This window comes from Martes martes (assembly GCF_963455335.1).
Source record: "Martes martes genome assembly, chromosome: 3".
NCBI lineage: Eukaryota > Metazoa > Chordata > Mammalia > Carnivora > Mustelidae > Martes > Martes martes.
In genome coordinates, this window is record NC_137890.1 from 94,371,395 (window position 1) to 94,390,972 (window position 19,578).

Here is a 19,578-nt window from a genome sequence, read left to right on the forward strand (position 1 = left end):
CACAGCTGGGCGCATGGCCACCTCATGTGGTCATGGGCCATGTGGGGGCAAGATCACACGCTGGGGGAAGGGCCTGGTGCGGAGCCCTTGCAGGTGGTCTTCTGGGAAACACTAAAGAAACAATAACAACAACAAAAAAAAAACCAGTGGTGCGGTTGGGCAGGTCTACTTTGGGTAGATGGTAGTAAGAGCTTAGACTATAATGATTTCAGCCTAAAAAGCCAGGGTGCTTTCTTTTTTTGAGGGTGGGGAGTGTGTGTCACTGGCCAATGGGCTTGGAGACTCACACACTCCAGCCTGCTCTCTGGCCTGGGGCCTGGCGAGGCACAGCGTGGTGAAGACCCATTGAGGCCAGTGTTGGTGGTGGCAGAAGGAAGAGCCAGAGCTGGCCGGGGTCCGGCCTCCTGATGGCTGTGGTGATGGTGCAGAGTCTCCAGACCCAGAAGGACAGTTTCCTTTTCCCATCAGCCTTGATGCCCTGGGATGTCTTCCCAAGCAGCACTTACTTCAGAATGTGACTGGTTCTCCAGGTGAAGTAAGACACAACTTTTCGCTTCACCGGGCTTATCACGCAAGGACCAGGTACAATTATGGGTAAGATACGATGCCAGGCCCACGGCAGAGGCCCGAGTCCTTGGCAAAGCACGCACGGAAGCCGGTGGCGGCGTGGCGGCCTGGCAGCAGGGCAGCACCGGGCTTTCTGCCCAAGCAGGGCAGGGGGTGGGGGAGGCCTGGGCACTTAGGCAGGGGTGGAGGCCCAGCTGGCTTCCCAGCCCATTAGCAAGGCAAGCAGCTCCTGAAAAATTAACCACAGGCCTCGGTAATGTACTTTGGAGAGTATATCCCCTCAGGTGCTCAAGTGCAAACTGTTGACCTGAGGGGTAGGCTGGAGGCACGCAGGGCCTTTTGGAAAAGAGGAGAAGAAAAAGGCAAAGAAGTCTGCCCCACACCTCCCTCCTCGAGTGTGTTTGAGGCTGTGACCCTGAGGGGCGTTTCTTGCATGGTCCCCGCTTGAGTGTCCCTACCTTTGACCAGACTCCAAGGCTCTGCCCTCTCTCCTTGAGGGCATCCCACTATGGGACATGCTCCTAAGGCAGGACCACATTTCCCGGTCAGCCCTCAGAGCCGCTTTCTTGAGGCAGAAGCCTGGTCTTAAACACTCCTGCACAGAGCTCCTACTTGAGCCTGGGCAGGAGAGCACGCTTGGGCAAGGGTCCAGAAGACCCTGGAGTTCCTTCTGCCCGCCACTGGGCCTCCTTCTGGCCCAGGGGCCATCCTGCTGTCCTTGAACCCTCACTCACCGGCGTGGGGCTCTCCCACTTTCATAGCCTCTGACCTCATCATCAGCACTCTTCCGGGAAGGTCCTCCATCTGCCCATTTCTCAGCCGAGATCACTGATCCTCTAGTGGTGGGAATCGAACCCAGTCATGCGGCGGACGGTGCTCTAGGGCCGGTGAAGCTCTGTGCAGCATGAGTGGGAGTATGGCCTCTACCCTTTCTCGCTATGGGGAGGTCACTTCCATAGAGTTCTTCTGGCTCAAGGTGTCTATTTCAGTGGGCAAATATTCATTTCTGAAAGCTTTTATTGGGTGGCTGATTTGTCACATGGGTGTAAGGCAATGGCTTCCCAGCTTTTTCACAGGGTTGTACAACCTGACCCAGTACAGACCCACTTAAATATGGATTATAGATCCATCACTGAAATGAAAGTGTTCAGAGACAGGACTTGCCTTTACGACATGGGATAATATCTGATATTTTAAATTTAATTCTATTCCATTGCATTAAAGAAAAAACTCGTTGACCCACTGCTCTAATAACACCATACACTGAAATTTGCAAATGCTGGCTGGCGGCCACATGTGCAGGGTCAGGACGTGAGGCCGCCAGAGCAGGGTGGCAGCTATGCTGGTGGCTTGTGGCTTTTCAGGATCCACAAACTGGGGCCCCTGTAAGTGAGAAACAGATGGAGGACAGGCCCAGCCCCACACCTTCTCAAGCAGGTACTCAGGGCATGGCTGGGGTCAGAGAGATACTCTGCCAGGGAAGCAGGGACTCCAGCTTCCCTAACAGGCTGTGTGCCTTTGACTTCTTCACCCTCAACTCCCTGCTCCCATATCCTGCTCCAAGCTCTGAGGTTACAGCTGGAAACGTTCACAGGCCTTTGCAGCTTGGGCATTCTGGGATGGCCCCAACTTAAACTTGGCTTCCTGGTCTATAAAATCCTGCTTCTCAAGAAAAAAAAAAAAAAAAAAATCCTGCTTCTTCGAGGCAGAGCCATGGAGTGCTGAGGCACTGGAGGCCGAGTGGGGGCCGCAGCAGTGCAGGGGGAGCTGGGCGGAGGAGGAGGACGGAGAAGGAGGGTGGTGGGAGAGAAGAGGGCTGGAGGCTTCCTCTTGTTGCTCTGTGCACTCCGGGAGGCTTTGCAGGTATAAAACCTGCTTCTGTCGAGGATAGGTCTCCATGATACGTGCTTTTTTGGGTCTCCATGACACCTTCTTTCTGGCCTTCTCCAACCCCTTTTGCCGTGCACACACAGCATGCAGGCCTTCAGGATGCAGCAGCGCCCAAACCACAGTTAAACACCCATAAGCCGTGAACTTCTGATCAGCTCGCCCTGCTCTTCTGAAAGCTCTTCACTTAGAAATTCCATCTCTTTCCTACTGGTACGTGAGGATTTTTTTTTTTTTTAATGAGGATAAGAATTACATTATTTTTGAAAGCAGGCTATAATTTGAGCCACCTGGGCTAGGAGGAAGGCAGAACTTCTCTGAGAGAGAGAGAGAGAGACGGAGATCTGCTCCTTTGGGATGCTGCCTTTAAGGACCCAGCTGGCCACAAAAGGCAAACCCTCTTCTAATCGCTCACCTCACCCCCCAGGGGCAGACTCATGGGAGATAAATTGTCCTGCATTTAAATACCAAGGATTTTGAATTTCAGGCAACCTGGAAGGGAAGAGCGAGAAGTCAGACCTCTAGGCAGGACAGGAGGAAGATTTGGAAAGAAAAGGGTCCCTGAAACTGGCGGTGGGGAGTCGGGGGGAGGGTGGTTTGGAATCTAGGAGCATCTGTGTAGAAACTGCACTGTGGGACATCCTGCTAGAAGTTGTTCCAGCCCACATGTCAGTTAAGCACGGTGTTCCCAGACCTCAGTGAGTATACTTGTCTGGGACACCTGCTTTGTAACTACTTTTGGGGGATATGTTTTTTGGAGGCTCAGGAAAGAGAGCAGGCTATGTTTATTCCGGGGGCCTAAGGACACACAGACTGAGCTGAATAAGCCCCAGTGATGGCTGGAGGCAGACTGCTATATGGACTGGCCAGGAAAACATGAGCCCCTGAACATCCAAGAAGATCTGGTTCTAGAACATTCAGGTGGCCTACCCTCTGGCTTTGTGCCGGTCTCTCCAGTCAGACTTTCAGAAGTGGCCGTATGCCTCTTGCTGCCTCCCACAGACTAGCCTGCCATTGTTCTTTGCTGCGTGTTTGCTAACTCTGCCTACATATTTTCTTTTTTAAGAAGATTCATTTATTTATTTGAGAGAGAGAGAGAGGGAGTGAGTGCACACATAGCATGAGGGGCAGAAGGAAAAGGAGAGAGAATCCTAAGCAGACTTCCCACTGAGGGTGGAGTCCGACGTGGGGCCGTCCTAAACACCCTGATCACAACCTGAGCTGAAAACAAGAGTTGGATGCCTAATGGACTGAGCCACCCAGGCGCTCCTTCCTACATATTTTCTTTAGGCAGGGCAATCAGTAAGGAGAAACCAAGATCCCCTTAAAGAAAGCTCCCACTCCTATTTTGTCTTAGGGTCCTTTCTCCTTGACAGACAGATAACGAGAGGTCACACTTCCATGGCCCTGACGTGCACCAGGCTCCATCACGCACACTGACATCCATTAATGATCTCATCAAGGCCTTCTGCCCAACCCATGAGCTAGGTCCATTACCAACACCCCCATTTTATAGTTGAAGAAACCAAGGCACTCCAGAGTCCACAGGCTTACCCACTCTCCCTAGTGAATAGCCCTCAAGCTGGTGTGTTTCTTGAATCATCTCTGATTAACCCAGTGCTTCTCATTTGGGTCAATATTGCTGCTCCCTGCTCCCCTCCCGGGAACGGGGAATATTTGGCAATGTCTGGAGACTTGTTGGTTGTCATAACAGGGAGGGTGAAGCTAGCATCTAGCAGGTAGAGGCCGGAGATCCCACAGTGTACAGAACAGCCCCTCCTCAACAAAGAATTGTCCAGTTACAGACATCCATGGGCTGAGAAACCTTGGATCAACCAAAGCCCCTCTAGGGCTTTCTGAGAGAAGTCCTCCTACCGTTGTTCTGCTTTCGTGTTTCTCTTTCTTGCTCCACGTCCGGTTCCTTCTCTCCTACCTAGGATTCTACTCAGCGCCCCAGAAGCCCTCCTGCCTTCTCTTGGCTCTGGCTCAGATCCCTGGGACCTGTGCCTCAGCCTGGAGTCCCACTGAGGGCAGACCGCAGGCGGGCTGTGTGTACATGTATTTATTTGGGAGGGGAGCTCGGGAAGCTGAGTGAGGGGGAGGAGGAAAAGCCAAATCAAGGACACATTGTTGACTTGGTCTCCCATCTGCTGGAAGCTTTTGGAAAGTGTGTCTGCTTGTGCCCTGCCACCCCCGTACCATGGCCCCAGGCTGCTCTGAGGGTCCCTAACCACTCTGCACCCCTGGACCACGCACGCCTGCTTGTGGGGCAGGCTGCCCATGTGACTCATGTCATGGTGTCAGAGAAGCCGCGGGACAGGAGAGGGGGTGAAAGCCTGCAGGGGTGGACCGGCCCTGCGGTCAGAGGGGGTGTGAGATGCACACTAGAGGTAACAGCAAGGGGCAGACCCGATGGGCCAGCGCTGAGACCCCCATCACAGACACGGAAGCAGACCCACACAGACCCCCTGACTGCCGGTGCATCATTCTCTAGCTGGGAAAAAGATAGGATTGTTCCAAATGGTTGATAAGGCTGGAAGACCCTGATAATCCAGTTTCACAGTCACTTAGCAGTGGTGGTGATGTCAGAGCTGGAGTTTCAAAGAGTCTTAATCTAGTCTAACCTTCTCCCTTAGAGATGAAATGATTGAGGCTCACTTTTTTATTCGGTCAACAACGGTGCCTGCTTTGTTAGAGAGACGTTAAGGGAACTCTGCCGGTGACCTCTGCGTTGAGTGATTCACCGTGAGGTCCTGGAGGGGTACGGTGAGGGGTCCAAGAGACCCAGATGGGGGAGTGATGGCCCTCTGCTGATTTACTGAACCTCCGGGCAGTGATTCCCTGCTATTTTGGACATACCCAGAGAGACCTGGGGCCCTTGCTAGAGCCTTTGCCCATCTCCCCCAATTGTTAATGGGTATTGATCTGCAAACAAACGCTTAAGTGCAAGAGAGGAGGGCTCTGTTTACAGAACGGGCATCAATTTTTATAGAATTCAGCGTCCTAAAGTAATATGAATACTCCAGTCTGCACTTCTGGTTCTGTTTAACCTTGGATGATTCATCTTTCCTCTCTCAGAGCCTTGTTTCCCCAAGTTTTTAATGCAGCCGGAGTCTTCCAGGAGGGCTGATTGGTCTGATTGGTTGAATGCATGAACCAACCCATAAAATGATCAGTGGAAGCAGCCTTGGAGGTAATGCTACCTGATCCTGTTTAAAGATGGGAAAACTAAGGCTCAGGGAGAGGAAAATCGAAATGCCCTCCAAACACCCACAAGCAAATGAAGGAGGTTGGCATTTAAGCAATATGAGGTGATGAGTGTTAGGGCAGAGGCATGTGCCAGGAACCCATGCATAATGAGACAGGCGTGATGCAGTCTGTCCAGCCTGGTTGGACGGTGGGAACTGGGTGGAAAACAGCCTTGAATCCCCCTAGATGCCACAGAGGGATCTACCTCACTGTATTTCCTTCTTTCCTCTCTCACCCTTCCCCACTCAGGGTTCACTGGACTGGAGCACTGACCGTCTGGAACAGAATATTGGCCCTCACAGGATCTAGGGAGGATGAAGAGCAAGGCGGGAAGTGCAGGCTGCCAGAAAGAGGGCTGAGGTCATGTGACAGGTCATGTGATCAGTGTGGACACCAGATGCCACCACCCTCCCCCTTCTCCTGCCAGGGGCAACAATGTCACCTCAGACAGCAGGACTTCTGCTATGCCCTGCTTTGAGCTGTCATTCATTCTAGACCTAAATTGCTGGTGGGAGCATTCATCATCTGAACTTGGGGCACCTGCTGCCATCCAGCTGGTTAGGCTAACGAGAGCAAATTCAGGCCTTTGACGCTCTTCTGGAGGAGGTCAGGGCTATGCCTCTCCAAGACTCACCTCGTGACCCATTCCTGAAACATGCGGAGGTAGTCCAGATACTAGGTCCATCCTACTGTGTGGTCTCCCTGTGCCCACCAGTGTAGGACATGGTCCAGGTCTTAGAGAGCTCATAGCCAAGGTGTGACAAGGCAGCTGAGACTAAGTCCCTAGGAGATAGCAGCCTGGTCATAGGGCTAGCCTCATTCATTCTGGGAATATTGGAGAAGGGAGGCTGGCTCAGTGTCACGGAGCATCTCCAGAGAGCATCCTGGTGGCTATTCTGACCTTGGTGCTCGGCGGCATCCCAAAGAAGCCAGGACCACAAAGAACTTCATTAGGAAAGAAGGACCTGCTGCAAACCAGGGGGATGGTCACTCCACCCACAAACTCTGCAATGAGCCTAGTAACCCTAGATCACTGGAGGGCCTAAAAAATAGTATCGGCTCTTCTCTTCCCTCTGTGCACGTCACAAATGGGGGCAAATGACATGCACAGGTCTACACCTGCTTTTCCCCACTCAGCATTGAGTCCTGGAGATTGCTCCTATCAGGGCATTAGGATTCTCATTCTTTGTGATGGCTGCAAAATGTGCCTTATTTATCTCCTTTTTGATGGAAAGTCCAGTGGTTTCCATGCTTTGCTTTTACAAACAATGTTTATAGGTTTTTGTGGATTTTTTTTGTACATATATGTAACTGTATTTGCAGGATGAATTCCTAGGAATAGAATGCATAGATCAAGTGGTATGTGCATTTAAAGTGTTGCCAGCTATGGCCAGATTGCCCTTGAGCAGAGGGTGTATCAGTGTGCCCTCCCAAGAGCAACATACAGGAATGAGAGCCCTCGTCCCACACCAGGGGGAAACTGGAATGTGGGGGAGATAGGGAAGGTGGAGTAAGCTTACCAGTTCCCTTCAGACCCCACCAAAATGGCATTGTCCCGTGCTTGCCTGGGAAATATTTCCTAGTACTCTGGCTGTGTTATAAATGTTAATTTTCTGAATGCGAAGTGTTTTCTCAGGGCTTTTTCTTCCTGATGGCAGAATTGGTCTGGAGGGCCTGTGTTAGCCCTCAAGGTGATGGCTGTCAGGGTGAAGGAGAGACAGCAGAACTTTCCTCCGGCCATACTCTTCCTTGCATTTAAAGTTAATCGGCCCTGTGGCAAGCTCACTGCTCAGCCAAAGGGAAGTAGCAGTGGCCCGAATAGGCAGGGGACACCAGAGCAAGCACTCTCTCCCTTGCTCACGAGCTCCATCTGTCATTCCACATATTTGCATATGCAAATTCAAGTATGCATGCATGCACCCACACGTGCATCCAGCCATGCATGCCTGCACCCACACGTGCATCCACGAAACCCCAGCCCTGTGTTCGGCACTGTTCTCTGTGCTTGGAGAGAGGGGAGGTGAGAGGAAGAGGAGGGATATAGAAATGCAAATGAGCAAGAACACTGTGCTGTCTTCTGTGCTGACGCAGGGGAAGGTTGGTTACAATAGATCCCACTTAATGAAGAGCCCCAGTGTATGGGGCCCTTGCTAGGTCCACGGGATGCAGAAATGGTGAAAAATTTGCCATCTCTCCCCTAAGGAGCGATCAGGGGCTCCTGGGGTGGAAAGACAGTCACATTAAGAACAATTATCAGTGGGGCGCCTGGGTGGCTCAGTGGGTTAAAGCCTTTGCCTTTGGCTCAGGTCATGGTCTCAGGGTCCTGGGATTGAGCCCCGCATCGGGCTCTCTGCTCAGCAGGGAGCCTGCTTCTTCCTCTCTCCCTGCCTGCCTCTCTGCCTACTTGTGATCTCTCTCTGTCAAATAAATAAATAAAATCTTAAAAAAAAAAAAAAGAACGATTATCAGGGAAATGTACTCCATGCTGCAGGAGCACTGAAGAAAGGGATTCATTCTTGCTGGGGGTGAAAGGATGTCACATTATTTTTTTTCTGCTTTAAGTCAAATTAAACTGGCTGCAAGCCCCCATTTGTTGAGATAGATGAGAAATCCTATCTGTTGTGTTTTGGGCGGGCCGTGGAGATTCAGGAGAAAGTCCCAGGGTCTTCTGCTCTCATTGATTACTCTGATAAGTCTCATTCCAGCAGTCATGGTCCCTCTGCTTCCAGCAGGCTGAAGCTGGAGGTCTTTATCAAGGTCAGGACCCTCAGGATTTAAGGTCAGCCTCCATGTAAGACTTGCCAGTCTTACTTGCCGTGTGACCTTGGTCATTTGAGCCCTCTAAGCCTTCCTTTTTATATATACAACAAGGGCAATATATATATATTGCCTCCATAAGATGAAAGCAATAACCATACTTAATTCCTACGGTACTGTAAAGATTAGGTAAGTTATGCAAGCAAAGAGCTTAGCATGGGAGCTGACCCATGATACATGAAGAGGAAACACTAGCCATAGTTGTTATATTTATATGAAGAGGGGCGGAAGGAACTGGAGATATTTGAATTGTCTACTCCACAAAGACCTAATGTGTATTTCAAGATCCAGACCAAATGGGAAGATCTCCTATTGATCCCGTATTTCTTTTCCCTTCAGCTTAGAATTGGCCAGCCTCTCTGGAGGCATCCCGTACCCTGGAGTGGATGCTGTGGTGGGCTGCACCTTCTAGATGGAGGTACTTGCCTCCCCAGCCCCCCTGAGTATGGGCTCAATGGTACAAGGAAGCAGCTCTCTCTGGCAATTGCCCTCAGTGGGAGGCAGTCACCTTGGCCAAGCCCACACCCCGCTGGGAGCAGCCCTCATTCTATGGGATGGGAGTAGGGGAAAGGCCAGTCCTCTTGCCTCAATTTGAAAAAACTCTCAAGGGCCATCGAGCTCCGAGCTCATCACTGGGCTGGCTGAGGACTATGTTGTGGCCACCTCTCAGCTTAACTCCACCCTCCGCCCAGTTTTGTTGCTGTCATTCCCTTGCCAGCATCGACCTCTGGCATGAAGACCCAATCGAAGACGCACCTCATGCATTTTCTCCATGGCTATTAGTTTCCTCTGGTAACGCTGGGAACTTCATGAGGATAGGAACTAACTCTATTAGTATAGAACTAACTTTATTAGTATAGCAGTTCTCCTCACTGCTGTCCACGGCATGTAGCCCAGAACAATACAGTGCATTAAGGTTTGTCCAGGTGTTGTCAGAACCCAGTGGGGAACATGTTCGCGTAAGAGGATTGGCTTCCAAGGGGTGATGGTTTCTGAGCTGAAGCTAACACTAGCCTTGTGTGTACCAGCTAAGTACAGAGGACTCAGCTTGGGTGAGGGGCTCCAGGAATGTTACCCATCAGGGACTGCACCAACCGTGGGTGAGAATTCCCAGGCTGAGAAGCATGGATGGTCAATTCCACAGCAAAAAGTTCGGTCATGCAGAAGGAGGCCAAGCTGACCCTGGGGTGTCCCACCTGAAGAGCAGGAAGATCAGCTCCCAGTTACCTCCAATGCTGCTTCTGTGGGGGAGGGTGGGTGAAAGCTTTGCAAATGCACCTCTGGAGCTGAGGAGAAGTTTGGGGAGAGCTGGACACACAGACAGGACACACATGGGGGTAGAGATGAGAGCTGAAACTCGGGAAGCCAACTGGGTAAAGCTGAGTGAGAGCAGAAGGCTGAAGATCCAACCCAGCATCGGGAGATGGGGGAGGAGGGCAATGTTGGCCAAGAGGGGAGGGTGGGAGGGAAGAGAGACAGAGAAGAACCAAGGGGGTTTCCAAAGTCAGAAATGTTAAACATTGCTTGGATGCCAAGGGGCTAAAGCCAAGGGGAGCCAGGGGCTTGATTTGGGGAGGCCCCCAGTGGCTTTCGGAAGGCTGGCTAGGGCAATGATTGAGAGCACGGGTTTCAGAATCAGAACTGGGTTCAGCTTTTAATTGCTGCCTGTGCGACCTTGAGCAAATCACTCAACCTCTCTGCTCTCCGTATCTCTACCTATATAAAATGCGATCATCGCTGAGATAAAGGACACATAGTTGGGGGGGCACTTGGCAAAGAGCCTTGCTGTGGGCAGTGGTAGTCACCAGCAGTTGGCATTATTGCCAGGTACAGCAGCTCCTATGGAAGGTGGGGTGGGGAGGTGAGGATACTTAAAAGGAGACCAGGGTGAGAAGGGCTTTGTGGGGCTGAAGCCCCGGGGTTTACTGCCGGGGGGAGGGGCCCGGGCGTGGGCAGAGCGGGAGAGTCACAGGTGGGAAGGGGTAGCTGATCCTGGAGGCATGGCAGAGTCACAGGCCCAGAGAAGGGAGAGCCTGGAAGTGTCTCTGTGTCCCTCCAGGCTGGGAGGAAGCTGGGCCCCTTGTTGGCAGTGGCATGAAGCCATTTCCCCTCATCATGGGTCTGCTCATAGCCATAAAATATGGGATGACATTGGATTTGGTCATTAAGTAAATGGGATAAAGAAATAATTGGAAAATGGATCCCTGCCCGGAAGGAGGAATTGTTCCCTGTGCTATTGTTGTCTATGCCCTCTGAGTAATCTGCAAAGCCAGGCAAGTAAGGACGTCAGGTTTAGGTGTGATGAGAAACTCCGCCTTGAAAAGAGCCTGAAATTACCCATGACAGTGGAAGAGCCTTTGTCTCCTGTACAGAATGAAGAGGGAAAAAAAAAACCCTGAATGTTTTTCCTGGAGTGGAAAGAAAGGGAAGGAAGGGAGGACAGTGACAAGAAGTGCTTGACTGTGAAACCGAAACCCCACTGCTTCTCCCAGTTGGGGCCAGGCAACGCTCACCACCCCACCTGGGGAGTGGCCAGGGGTCTAGGATTGGGTGGGGCACTCAGGCCAAGCGGCAGGGATGTGGCTGGAGGAGGTGGCACCGGCTTCTGCCCCCAAGGCAATTTACCCATCTCTTGGCCCTTGCAATTTACATCCCCACACTCGGCCCTCAGCACACGCTCCAAACCAGAGCTGCTCCTTGGCACTGTGGGCAGAAAGCTGGGGTGGGATTATCCACGACACAGCTCTGGGAGGAGAAACTGGCTTCCTTGTGGAGGAGGTGTTGGGGAGGTTGGTGGGACCCCTTTCCCTTTCCAGAACCCCAGATCCTGTATGAGGAATCCATACCGTTGTACCAGAATGTGGTGTGCCTGTCTGCTGCCCCAGAGCCGCTCAAGACTACAGCTGCATGCCTCACGCAGGGGCTTAGACCCCATTTCATACCCCATCCCACCGTCAATTGTCAGAGGTCCACTGTGCCTTCATGTCAGCAAGCTCCGAATTAGGCACCTGCTGGCATTTGAAATGTTTCTCTTCCTCCCTTTAGTTAAAGTCAGGGGCCGCCTCCAACAGAGCCTTCCAACTTGAGTCAAACACATGGCACAGTACCTCGGTTTTTCCATCTCTAGATTAGACCAGCATGTCCTGCAGGCTCGTGGGGGTCTGTAGCCTCAGGCTCTCTTCTGCACTTGTTCATAATGCAGATTCCTAGGCCCCCAGAGCCCCAGAACCAGAACTGTAGTTAACAGCATACCTGACTTCAGGGAAAAGTCTCCACTTAGAGCGCTGTGTCCCCTCCTAAAGACAGATCATCCTACAAGAAACAGCTGCCCCCAAAGTGGCAAAGTCATCCCTGTCTCTGTGAAGAAGTTGAAAAGCATTGAAATTCTCCAAATAAGGTGTGCAAGGATCTGTCGTTGGTCAGCAGAGAGAGCAAAAACGGTTTACTGAAAGATAAAGATAAAAGTGGGATGCGCCAGCCAGTAACAGAGAAAGGGGGAGTTTTTACAAAATCAGGTTTTCTTCCCCCCCCCCCCACCCGTATATCCTTTTGATGTCCATCCAAACAGATCACTGGTCATGTAGCAGACAGAGAAAAGTGCGGTACATTTGTGCACATGCCTGGCTGTCTTTCCATACCATAAAGGAAATAGAAGGATTGAGAAAATAGGGTAAGGTCCTCAGGGTATGGTGGACCCCTCTCGCTTGCTGCTGGGACGTAGCAATTTTTTTTTTTAAGGTTTTGTTTATTTTTGCGAGAGAAAGAGAGAATGAACAGAGGGAGGGGGAGAATCAGACTCCCTGCCAAGCAGGGAACCCGATGCGGGACTGGATCCCAGGATCCTGGGATGATGGCCAGAGCTGAAGGCAGATGCTTCACCGACTGAGCCACCCAGGCATCCCGGGATACAGCAGTTCTGTTCACACCCTCCCTGGGCTGCTCTCTGAGCTATGCCTCTTCTACCGCCTTTGTCCCAGCCTGAATCTGGGCTCACTAAAGAGAGTAGCTCAGGCCTCTTCCCTGAAAACCTCACTGTCGAACCTCTGACCCCATCCCTTTCACACGGATATGAGAGTTGTTCTCAGGTCTGCCCCCCTCCCTGTTCTCAGGGGCTGTGGCCCGTGCTGGAACCCCCTCAGCTGTCCACAGAAGAGGGACTCACTCTGCATCAGAGGAGCACCTGTACAACATGGCTTGCTTCTGTCTTTCTACTGCGTTCTCCAAATGGTTCTGAGACACACTGAGTTGGGGAAGCAGGGGACGTGATGTCTGAGACCGGTCTCGGGTTTTCATGTCACTGTTGTCTTTCCGGTGGAGCCCTGGTGGGTCCTTCTGCCCATCCCTTGCCCACCCTGAGCCCTCCTGCTATGGCTGCCCCATATCGTTGGCTTGAACCATCACCCTAACCCTCCTAGGTCCAGCTACAGCCCTGATCTAGCTCCTGCCCTTTTGCTCCCAGGTTCCATGCTCCTTTTATTCACTTTTAAACATTTAACTCCGTACAGGAAAATCCACACTTTTCATTTGACAAACCCATATAGTCATATAATCACTTCCATAATCAATTTACAGAACAGCCCCAGTGCCCGTTATAACCTCTTGATGTCTCTTCTGTGGCATTTTCTCCCCTAGCCTCTAGCACCTGACAACTACTGATTTGTTCCTATAATTCTGCCTTTTCCAGAATGTCGTAGAGTGTCCATGATATTTACCAGAATGTCATGGAATCATATAGTATGCAACCCTCTAAGTCTGACATCTTTTACTCAGTGGAATGCGTTTGAGATTCATCATGTTGTTGTCTGTGTATCAGTAGTTCATTTCTTTTTCTTTTATTTAAATTAAGATTTTATTTATGTATTTGAGAGAGAGTGAATGAGAAACAAGGAGCAGGGAGAGGGGGAGGGGCAAAGGCAGAGGGGGAAGCAGAGGCCCCGCTGAGCGAAGAGTCCAATGTGGGGCTCGATCCCAAGACCCTGAGATCATGACCCCAGCGGAAGGCAGACGCTTAACTGACTGAGCCACCCAGGTGCCCCAGTAGTTCATTTCTTTATCTGGCTGAGCAGGGATTCCTTGTCTACATGTACTATAATTCACTTATCCATCCACCACCTGAAGGACACGGTGGGTTGTTTCCAGTTTTGGGTGATTAGGAACACAGCCACTATAAACACTTGTATATAGGTTTTTGTGCGAACATATGCTTTATTTCTCTTGGATTCATACCAAGGAGTGGGATTGCTGGGCCATGTGATAAGTTATGCTTAACACTGTAAGAAACCGCCAAGCTCTTTTCCAAAGTGGCGGAACCGTTTTGTATGTGTGTACCCACAAACAATGGGGGAGAGTATGTTTGTGTGTACACATACACACGTGTATTTATTTGTATCTGTATGCATGTACATACAATGTGTGAGACTATGTATGCATACATATACACACATGTTTGTATTTATTGATTTATTTATTTTTTAAAGATTTTATTCATTTATTTGAGAGAGAGAGAGCATGAGATGGGGGGAGGGGGCGGTCAGAAGGAGAAGCAGAAAACTCCCCCACCCCCTCACCTCCACTGAGCAGGGAGCCCAATGTGGGATTCCAGGACCATGACCTGACCCAAAGGCAGACACTTAACCAACTGAGCCACCCAGGGGCCCCGCATTTGTATGTATCCACATGTATATACAAGCAGCATATGTGAGTATATATGTATATACACACACACATATTTGCATTAGTAGGTCTGTGCACATGGGCATTGCACTGGTTAGGCCCGCCAAAACAATGTTAAGTCAAGTGGTGAGTGGACATCCTTTCCTTGCTCTTGAACTCAGGGGAAAGCTTTCAGTCTTTCACTGTTCGGCATAATGTTAGTTGTAAGTTTTTTGTAAATGCCTTTCTTCGGGTTAAGGAGGTGCCTTTCTGTTCCCAGTTGGCTGAGTTTTCTTTTTATTGTGAATGGGTATTGAAATTTGTTACATGCTTGTCCTGAATCTCTTTTGATTGACATACATGTTTTCTTCTTTAGTCTTTTATTTGGTAAATTACATTGATTTTTTTAAAAGATTTTATTTATTTATTTGACAGAGAGATCACAAGTAGGCAGAGAGGCAGGCAGAGAGAGAGGAGGAAGCAGGCTCCCTGCTGAGCAGAGAGCCCTATGTGGGGCTCGATCCCAGAACCCTGAGATCATGACCTGAGCTGAAGGCGGAGGCTTAACCCACTGAGCCACCCAGGTGCCTCGTAAATTACTTTGATTGATTTGAAATGTCAAAAAAATCTTGCATTCCTGTGATAAATACCCATGGTCATCATAAATGGTCATGATGTATTATCCTTCTTATATTGGGTTGGATTTAGTTTGCTAACATTTTATAGATTTTTCCATCTATGTTCATTTTTTTCATTCTTGATATTAGAAATTTGTTTTCTCTCTTTTTTCTTGGCTGGCTTGGCTACAGATCTATCAATTTTATTAATCTTCTCAAAGAAACAGTTTTTGGCTTCATTGACTATTGTTTTTAACATATCGTTTCAGTGAAAGAATTTGTTTTCTGATCTTATCATTATTATTTCTTTCCTACTGCTTGCTTTCAGTTTAATTTGTTCTAATTTTTCTAGCTTAAGTTGGAAGCTAATATTATTGATTTGAGATCTTTTTTTCCCCTAATATAACTACTGAATGCTCTGAACTTCCCTAGAAGTGTTACTTTGGCTGCATCTCATAAGTTTTGATGTATTGTTTTCATTCAATTCAAAATATTTTCAAATTTCCCTAGTGTAATCATCTATGAAAAACATTACAAGTCTGTTGTTTAATTTTCACGTATTTGGGGGTTTCCCAGGTAACTTTTGTTACTGATTTCTAATTTAATTTTGTTAGGTCAGAGAAGATACTTTGTATGTTTTCAATTCCTTTCAATTGTTTAAGTTTTTTCCCTCGAAAATGGGCCAGAATATGTTTTATTGTGATGAATGTTCTGTGTGCCCATGTGAAGAATGTATTCTGCTATTGTTGGGTCAATTAGGTCAGGCTTGCTAATGATGCTATTCATTCCTTCTATATCCTTACTAATTGTCTGTCTATTTTTTCTCTTAATTACTATTAAGTCTCCTAATATAATTGTGCATTTATGTATTTCTGTGTTTACTCCAATCGGTTTTCCTTACATGTGTCTTAAAACTTTGTTGTTATGTGCATACACATTCAAGATTGAATTGAACCTTTTATCACTATATAATGTCATGCTTTGTACATGATAATATTCCTTGTTCTGAAGACTACTTTGATATGAAGGCAATCACTCCAGTTTCTTCTGATTAATATTTGCATGGCATATCTTTTTCCTCCTTTCTGCTTTTAATTTATTTATATCTTTATATCTAAATTTTCTTTTTTGAAGACAGTATATGGCAGGGTCTTTAAAAAAACCCAATCTGAAATCTCTGCTATTTGATTGGGATTTAGGTCACTTACATTTAATGTTTTTATACACACACACACACACACACACACACACACACATATGTATCATATGATATATATATTTGGATTTAATTCAACCATTTTTTTTAAGAGAGAGAGAGAGAGAATGCATGCATGTGTATAAGTGGAGAGAAGGGCAAAGGGAGAGAGAATCTTAAGCAGGTGCCACACCCAGCACAGAGCCTGACATGGGCCTCGATCTCACAACCCTGAGATCATGACTTAAGCAAAATCAAGAGGCTGATACTAATTGACTGAGACACCCAAGTGCCCCATTTCAGCCATTTTATGATTTGTTTTCTATTTATTCCTCTGTTTTTTCACCCTGCTTTCTGGATTTTGCCTTCTTTTGATTATTTCAATTCTTTTTAGTATTTCATTTTAGTTTATTGGCTTTTCACCTACATCTATTTGTATTTTTTAATGGTTGTGCTACAGAATCTAATATATATAACTGTATTATTTCCTGGGGTGGCTGTAACAAGGTATCATAAACTGGGTGGATTTAACAGAGATTTATTCTGGAGGCCAGAACTCCTAAGACCAAGGTGTTGGCAGGGCCATGCTCTCTCTGAAAGTGGTAGGGAAGGATCTATTTCAGACCTCTTTCCAAGCTTCTGGTAGTTCCTTGGCTTGTGGCTGGATAATTCCAATCTTTAATTGGTGTTCTCCCTGTGTCTGTGTCTTTATGTCCAAATTTCCCCTTTTTATAAGGACAGTCATATTGGATTAGGGCCCATCCTAATGACCTCATTTTAATGTGATTATTTCTGTAAATACCTTATCTCTGAAAAAGGTCGCATTCTGAGGTCTTCAGTGTATGAATTTGAGGGAAGACACTGTTCAACCCATAACAATAATTAACTTTTACAGTCTATTTAGAGTTAATAATTTACCACCTCACTTTATTTTATTTTATGTTTAAAGATTTTTTAAAATTTATATCCCAGATTGAGAGAGAGGGAGAGAGAGAGAGCACAAACAGGGTGAGGGGCAGGGGGAGAAGCAGTCCCCCTGCTGAGCAGGGAGCCCCACGCAGTACTCGACTCCAGGACCCTGAGATCATGACCTGAGCCAAAGGCAGATGCTTAACCAACTGAGTCACCCAGTTTTCCCTACCACTTCATTTTTTAAAGATTTTTTATTTTTATTTTTAAGTGATCTCTACACCCAACATGGGACTCAAACTCAAAACCCTAAGATCAAGTGTTGTATGCTGTACTGACTGAGCCAACCAGGTGCCCCAATATTTCACCACTTCAAATCAAATGTGGAAGTAACTATATAGGTCCTTTTACCCTCCCCACTGGACTTCATTTTACAGTTGTCATACGTATTGCAAGTAATACATGTCTTACATGAAAACTACTCCAGATACCATTATAATTTGTGCTTTGAGTTGTCATAACTATCCTAAGAAAAGTATTTTATATTTACAAAGATATTTGCACTTCTATTGTTCTTCCTTCATTTCTGACATTTCCAGTTTTCCTTTGATATCATTTACTTCAGCCTGCAGAACTTTATCATTTCTTTCAAAGCAGGTCCACTAGCAGTGAATTCTCTTAGACTTTTTTATTTTCCGCACCCTGGATTTGTTCCTCATAGTTTGTCTGGGAAGAGAGGCCTAGATCTACTGGTCCAGATGGGCAGAGAAGGAAAGGCAGCCAGTTCAGGCACATAGGAGTTCTGTGATTTGGTTGGTTGGAGTCTCAATCTTCCTTCTTGTCTCAAAGTCACCCCCTAAAGTGTGGACATCTCAGAACGTCTGAATCCGAGTCCTTCTGCATAATTTGGGTGTTGAGAATCCAGGCAAGGAAAGTAAATGGTGGTGGGAAGGGGCTGTAAGAAGGAGGTTGGGCGGGGGAGGAGTTACATGCAGGAACAGGTTACAACCATTTGGCCAGTCGCCACTAAGACCATCTCAGGCTATGTGGATATTCTGGCCTTGAGGCTCAGAGAGCAGGTTAAGGTGAAATCAGATGGAATCTGGAGTCCAGAGCCTACCAGAGACTTCCAATAGCTTAGCCCATGCCTGGCTGCTGTCTTAAAGAAACATAGGCAGCCAAAAGGCAGGTTGTGATGTTAAAACTTACAAGAGCCTAGTCACCTATGCAGAAGCTGGGAGCTATGCTTGGATTCTGATTCAAATACAGCCAATCAGGGTTTCTGGCCATCATTAGATAGCTGGTATTACTTCCCAGAATCGATACCTTACCAGACAACAGCAAAGAACTTGACCTTCGGTTAACTTTGATGTTTTATTGGGGGCATGGTTTCCATTTTGCTTCCTGAAATATTGAAAATAATTTTTCAACTGCCATCTTGGAGCTATAGCACTGGGATCTACTACAGTAAGGGATGAGTCAAGAATGACTCCAAGATTCATAGTCTGGAAGAAGGATTGTTTCTCCTGAAAGACTGGCACAAGCAGGGCTGGGGAAGAGTTGAGATTAGCTTTAGACATGGGAAGATTGAGATGAAGAGGGAAGCTTCAGAATGAAGCACGTAGGAGGCAACTGGGTAATATTTTTATCTTCTAAATTTTAAGTGGCTAGATTTGCAAGATAAGGTTAGGCCTGGAAATAGAGGTCAGGGAGCCATTGCTTCCAGGTGGAGACCTTAAAAAAAAAAAAAAAAGGAATGAACTCTCAAGGGAGTTTGGGAAGCCTGGGAATTTGTGATGCCAGCAAGGGATGCCAATGTCTGAAAAGAAAGAACTGTTAAACAGCATTCTCAGTCCAGTCCCCCATCCAAATTCACCTGATTGTAACAATTTGGGTGCCAAGAAGATGAATATTCTTTTTAAATGGTGGGTATTAGGGGTTGAGTTGTGTCTGCCAAAAAGATTTGTTGAAGCTCTAAACTCTTGTATCTTTTAGTGTGACCTTATTTGGAAATAGTGTCTTTGCAGATGTAATCAAGTTACAATGAGGTCATTAGGATGGGTCCTAATCCAATATGTCCTTATAGGAAGAGAGAAATTTGGACCCAGAGGCACAGGGAGAATACCATGTGACAACAGAGGCAGAGATGGGAGAGATGCTGCCACATTGAAAGCTACAACCAGAACCTAGGTAGAAACAAGGCAGGATTCTTCCCTACAGGGTTCAGACGAGCATGTCTTTGCCCACACTTTGATTTTGGAATTCTAGCCTTCAGAATTCTGAGACAATAAATTTCTGATGCTTTAAGCCATATGGATTGTGGTATTTAGTTATGACAGCCCTAGAAAAGTCATCCAGAGTGGGAGACTTCCTTTTTCTGAGAAGTGTTCTGGTCTCCTCCTGTGCAGAGTGAAATAACAATGGTCAACGTTTATTGATCACTTACAATGTACCAGACACTGTCCTGAGCACTTCACATGATTAACTCAATCCTGTAGTGAGATTATTCTTATTATCCTCACTTTATAAATGTTAAATTTGCTGCTAAGGGGTTTCCTACAGTCCCCAGCTAGCACCTGGCAGAGTTGGAACTTGAACCCAGTTCCCTGTGTTTCCAAAATCCTTGCTATTTTTAGACCACCCTAATTGTCTTTCAGTCCCAGACTGCTTTTAATTCCTGGACAT